Source organism: Colobus angolensis, unplaced genomic scaffold (assembly GCF_000951035.1).
Source record: "Colobus angolensis palliatus isolate OR3802 unplaced genomic scaffold, Cang.pa_1.0 Scaffold205, whole genome shotgun sequence".
Taxonomy (NCBI): Eukaryota; Metazoa; Chordata; class Mammalia; order Primates; family Cercopithecidae; genus Colobus; species Colobus angolensis.
In genome coordinates this window covers 4942257-4949064 of record NW_012115211.1, presented here as the reverse complement: position 1 = coordinate 4949064, position 6808 = coordinate 4942257, and positions in this window count along the sequence as shown.

Sequence of the window (6808 nt, the reverse complement as noted above, 5' to 3'; positions counted from 1 at the left end):
GTGTCCAGGAATTTATCCATTTCTTCTAGATTTTCCAGTTTATTTGCATAGAGGTGTTTATAGTATTCTCTGATGTAGTTTGTATTTCTGTGGGATCAGTGGTGATATCCTCTTTAACATTTTTTGTTGCACCTATTTGATTCTTCTCTCTTTTCTTCTTTATTAGTCTTGCTAGCAGTCTATCAATTTTGTTGATCTTTTCAAAAAACCAGTTGCTGGATTCATTGATTTTTTGAAGGGTTTTTTGTGTCTCTATTTCCTTCAGTTCTGCTCTGATCTTAGTTATTTCTTCCCTTCTGCTAGCTTTTGAATGTGTTTGCTCTTGCTTCTCTAGCTCTTTTAATTGTGATGTTAGGGTGTCAATTTTAGATCTTTCCTGCTTTCTCTTGTGGGCATTCAGTGCTATAAATTTCTCTCTACACACCACTTTAAATGTGTCCCAGAGATTCTGGTATGTTGTATCTTTGTTCTCATTGGTTTCAAAGAACATCTTTATTTCTGCCTTCATTTCGTTATGTACCCAGTAGTCGTTCAGGAGTTGGAGTCTTGCTCTGTGGTGCAGGCCAGAGTGCAGGAGTGTGATGTCAGCTCACTGCAACCTCTGCCTCCTGGGTTCAAGCAATTCTCATATCTCAGCCTTTCAAGTAGCTGGAATTACAGGCGTGTACCACCAAACCTGGCTAATTTTTGTATTTTTAGTAGAAATGGGTTTCACCATGTTGCCCAGGCTAGTCTTAAACTCCTGGCCTCAAGTGATCCACCCACCTCGGCCCCCCAAAGTGCTGGGATTATAGGCATAAGCCACCGCTCCTGGCCTAGTTTAACCATCTTTAAGTGTACGATTCAGTAGCATTTAAGTAATTCACAACGTCGTGCAACCATCACTACTATTTTTCTCCAGACTTTTTCATTCCAAATTGAAACTCCGTATCTGTTAAACAATATCCCTCCATTGTTATTTTCTTTGTTTTTGTGTTTGTTTTTGTTGTTTTGTTTTGTATATTAAAGTAGTCATCCTACTGGGCATAAAGTGGTATCTCATTGTACTTTTCATATGTATTTCCCTCACAATTAATGATGCTGAGCATCTTTTCATGGGCTTATTGGCCATTTGTATGTCTTCCCTGGGGAAAGTGTCTATTTAAAACCTTTGCTTATTTTTGAGTTGGGTTGTTTGTTTTTGGGGGGCATTGGGAATTTTTTAAGTGCTCCAGATGTTTTTAATGTCCAGCCAGAGATGAGAACCACTGTAAGATGACAACTCACAGGCTGGTCACAGCGACTCACACCTGTAATCCCAGCACTTTGGGAGGCCAAGATGGGTGGCTCGCTTAAGCTCAGGAATTCGAAACCAGCATGGACAACATGGCAAAACCCTATCTCTACAGAAAAATGAAAAAAAAATTAGCTGGGCTTGGTGGAGCATGCCTGTTGTCCCAACTACTTGGGAGGCTGAGGTTACAGGATGGCTTGAGCCTGGAAGATTGAGGCTGCAGTGACTCGTGACTGCACCACTATACTCCAGCCTGGGCAACAGAGCAAGACCCTGTCTCCAAAAAACCAAACCAAAACAAAGCAAGACAGCTCACAGGCTTCAGGGGCAGGTGTCACCAGCTCAGTCACAGAGTAGAGCTGAGGCCAGGAATTGGGAGACACCTGCAGCACAGCCAAGAACCTTAGAACCAAGGCCATTCCAGAGCCTTGGGGATCTGTGTAGAACCCACAGGGGGTTTGAAACTGAGTAGAGCGGAAGGTGGAAGTTCTCTCCTTCCCCTCTTTCCCTGGGTATTTATATGCTCTTCTCCAAGTCTTAATGTGTGCTGGAAAATCTTGCTTTGCTCCCAATCTTGAAATTCCCATTTGGACACAATCAATGAATTACAGGAACCTATGGGACTAGCTGCATTGTTTTCACTTTTGAGAAATCCTAAGTGAAAAGAGGACGTCACAGCAGTAGCCATTAACTCTTTTGATAGTAGCTACATCTAACATTAGCTACAGGCGTGGTGACTCATAACTGTAACCCCAGCACTTTGGGAGGCCAAGACGGGAGGATCGCTTGAGACCAGCCTGGTCAACATAGCAACATAGCGAGACATCATCTCTTAAAAAAATTATATGTATATATGGAAGCTGGTACCAACTATCTTCTCTGGATATACATTATATATACATATATACATATACATATATACATATATATATATATATATATTTTTTTTTTCCTTGAGGGAAGAGGAAATGGAGTTGTAGGGGTGAGAAGGAAAATATGGCTTCATCTGTTTACCAAGATCTGAATGGTACTTTCCTCACTATAAAGTATGAAATAGGGTTGCTGGTAATAGAACTTTTCTTGTAGGTTATTTTTGGTGAAAGCCACTTGTGCTCAAGCACGAGCACTCTGGAAAAGACCAGCACTGCCGTTTAAATCACTCTTCCTCCTGGAAAGGCTCTGTTGAGGTAAAAGGATTGGGTTGTTACTCTTCCAACAGCACCTTGAACTCTGGTCTGACTCCATAACAACATAGATCAGTGATTCAAACTTGGAAGGTCTTTGCAGATTTAAAATAATTTTCTATTAGCGCTATGAGGTCATGTTTAGCCTACAAAACACTAAACTGTGAAACAGAAGTCAGTTCAAATCCCACTTCTACCACTCTAGGTGCATATGTTTAAGTCTTAGTTTCTCTTCATCGATAAAGTGGGGATAATAATACCTACCTAATCAGGTTATTATGAAGCCTTGAAAACCACGCAGAACTACAGAAATACAAAAGACCAAGGGAATATGGAATAAAAGTACACTAGACACAATGGATTTAGAGAGCAAGTAAAGAGAATGTAAGGGTAGGAAGTATTCTAAAGTTAAATAGATGGCACGATCTACCCTTTAAGACTTGTCTTCAAATTGTTTCAAATAAATTCTATGAACACTGTATTAGTTTGTTTTTATGCTGCTGACAAAGATATATCCAAAACTAGGAACAAAAAGAGGTTTAATTGGACTCACAGTTCCACGTGGCTGGGAATGTCTCAGAATCATAGCAGAAAGAAAAAGGTACTTCTTACATGGTGGAGGCAAAAGAAAAATGGGGAAGAAGCAAAAGCAGAAACTCCTGATAAAACCATCAGATCTTGTGAGACTTATTCACTACCATGAGAGTAGCAGGAGAAAGACTGGTCCCCATGATTCAATTACCTCCCACTGGGTCCCTCCCACAACACATGAATTCTGGGAGATTCAATTCAAGTTGAGATTTGAATGGAGACACAGCCAAACCATATCATTCAGTCCCTGGCCCCACCAAATCTTATGTCCTCACATTTCAAAACCAATCATGCCTTCCCAGCAGCCCGCCAAAGTCTTAACTCATTTCAGCATTAACCCAAAAGTCCACAGTCCAAAGTCTCATCTGAGACAAGGCAAGTCCCTTCTGTCTATGAGCCTGCAGAATCAAAACTAAGCTAGTTACTTCCTAGATAAAATGGGAGTATAGGTATTGGGTAAATATAGCCATTCCAAATGGGAGAAATTGGCCAAAACAAAAGGGTTATAGGGCCCATGCAAGTCCCAAATCTAGCAGGGCAGTCAAATTTTAAAGCTCCAAAATGATCTCCTTTGACTCCAGGTCTCACAACCAGGTCACACTGATACAAAAGGTGTATTCCCATGGTCTTGGGCAGTTCCGCTTCTATGACTTTGCAGGGCACAGCCTCCCTCCTGGCTGCTTTCATGGGCTGGCATTGAGTGTCTGTGGCTTTTCCAGGCACACAGCACAAGATGTTGGTGGATCTAACATTCAGGGGCCTGGAGGACGGTGGCCCTCTTCTCAAAGCTCCACTAGACAGCCCCCCAGTAGGGACTCTATGTGGGGGCTCTGACCCCACATTTCCCTTCTGCACTGACCTAGGAGAGGTTCTCTGTGAGGGCCCCGACCCTGCAGCAAACTTTTGCCTGGGCATCCAGGCATTTCCATACACCTTCTGAAGTCTAGGCGGAGGTTCCCAAACCTCAGTTCTCGACTTCTGTGCACCCGCAGCCCCAACACCATGTGGAAGCTGCCAAGGCTTGGGGCTTGCACCCTCTGAAACCATGACTCAAGTTCTACTTTGGCACTTTTCAGCCATGGCTGGAGCAGCTGGGACACAGGACATCAACTCTCTAGGCTGCACACAGCACAGGAACCCTGGGCCTGACCCACAAAATGACTTTTTCTTCCTGCACTTTCAGGCCTGTGATGGGAGGGGCTGCCATGAAGTCTTCTGACATAGCCTGGAGACATTTTCCCTGTGGTGTTGGGGATTAACATTAGGTTCCTTAATACTTACGCAAATTTCTGCAGCCACTTGAATTTCTCCTAAAAAAAAAAAGAAAGAAAAAAATTGGGTTTTTCTTTTCTACTACATCACAAATTTTCTGAACTTTTATGCTCTGTTTCCCTTTTAAAACTGAATGCTTTGAACAGCACCCAAGTCACATTTTGAATGCTTTGCTGCTTAGAAATTTCTTCCACCAGATACCCTAAACCATCTCTCCTCTTTCAAGTTCAAAGTTCCACAAATCTCTAGGGCACGGGCAAAATGCGGCCAGTCTCTTTGCTAAAACATAACAAGAGTCACCTTTGCTCCATTTCCCAATAAGTTCCTCATCTCCATCTGAGACCACCTCAGCCTGAACCTTATTGTTCATATCACTATCAGTATTTTTGTCAAAGCCATTCAATAAGTCTCTAGGAGGTTCTAAAGTTTCCCACATTTTCCTGTCTTCTTCTGAGCGCTCCAAACTATTCCAACCTCTGTCTGTTACCCAGTTCCAGTCATTTCCACATTTTCGGGTATCTTTTCAGAACACCCCACTCTGCTGGTACCAATTTACTGTATTAGTTCATTTTTATGCTGCTGATAAAGACATACCTGAAACTGGGAACAAAAAGAGGTTTAATTGGACTTACAGTTCCACATGGCTGGGGAGGTCTCAGAATCATTGTGGGAGGCAAAAGGCACTTCTTACATGGTGGTGGCAAGAGAAAAATGAGAAAGAAGCAGAACTGGAAACCCTGACAAATGCATCAGATGTCATGAGACTTATTCACCATCATGAGAATAACATGGGAAAGACCAGTCCCCATGATTTGATTACCTGCCCCTGGGTCCCTCCCACAACACGTGGAAATTCTGGGAAATAAATTCAAGTTGAGATTTGGGTGGGGACACAGCTAAACCATATCAAACATCAAACACTCTACATTCAATGTCATGTTAATATGGTAGATCTAAAGATCAAATAAGATAGAGTTCTTCTCTAGGAGTTTCATAGACAGTAACAGGTATATATTACAATTATAGTAATTATAGTGTTTATTGTGGAATCTGGAAGATCCTTTTTATCGTCTCCACTTTAAGGATGGTAAAATTGAGGCTCAGAAGGTCACATGGGCCAGGTACAGTGGCTCACGCCTGTAATCCCAACACTTTGGGAGGCTGAGGCAAGCAGACCACTTGAGGCCAGGAGTTCAAGACCAGCCTGGCCAACATGGTGAAACCCCTGTCTCTACTAAAAATACAAAAATTAGCTGGGTGTGGTGGCATGTGCCTGTACTCCCAGCTGGGAAGGATAAGGCACAAGAATTGCTTGAACCTGGGTGGCAGAGGTTGCAGTGAGCCAAGATTGTGCCACTGCACTCCAGCCTGGGTGACACAGCGAAACTGTCTCAAAAAAAAAGACAGGCTGCTATGTGAACTAATCACCAGACACTCAAAGGAAAACCTGAGATGGGGAAGAAAAGAGTGGCAAGCGAGTACTAAGGAGGTGCACATGAGGTTTCAGTGAATTCCAGCATGCAGGTCATGGAAGGCTTTGTGGAAGAGAGAGGCTTTGACCTGAGCCACAGAAAAATGGGTAATATTGAGAAAGGAATCGAGAGAGTCAGGGTAGCTTCCAGATAGAGGGGCCAGCAGGAGGAAGAGCACAGAGACTGCTGGGTGTTGTCATCCTACCGTAGAACTATACCATCAGGCAAACTTGCAAATGCTGATATTGATAACACATTTCCTGCTTATTTGCTTATAGAAGAATTTTGAATATAGATGTTCTTCTAGGTACCCTGCATCAAAGTTGCCAATAGAAGTGTATAGTTTCTGTCTTGCCCAAGGGATTTTCTACTAACGGGACAAGAAAGGAAGCTAAAATCCAGCTGCATTCTATTTGCCAACTGTGATTACCTACTGGAGCCACGGTTGCCTGTAGCAGAGAGGAAGCCTTTTTCTAATTCAAGCAAAAGTGCTTCATAGACTATTAGTAGCACTGCAGGTCAGGAGAAACGAGGAGTCCAGAGCGTTGAAAACAATTAGTTTTTCTCAGATTCTAAGGGTCGGCTGATATCCCCAAATTGGCCCACTTTGGATAAGCCAAAAAAAAAAAATTAGTTGAATTTAAACTAGGCAAACCTTAGGATTTATATGGACGCATCTTGAGTGCATTAAATCATCGTTTTATTTATTTACTTATTCATATCTTATTTATTTACTTATTTTTTCGAGATGGAGTTTCACTCTTGTTGCCCAGGCTGGAGTGCAATGCCATGATCTTGGCTCACTGCAACTTCTGCCTCCCAGGTTCAAGCAGTTCTCCTGCCTCAACCTCCCGAGTAGCTGGGATTACAGGTATGTGCCACCACACCAGCTAATTTTGTATTTTTAGTAGAGACGGAGTTTCTCCATGTTGGTCAGGCTAGTCTCAAACTCCCAACCTCAAGCGATCCACCCGCCTCGGCCTCCCAAAGTGCTGGGATTACAGGTATGAACCACT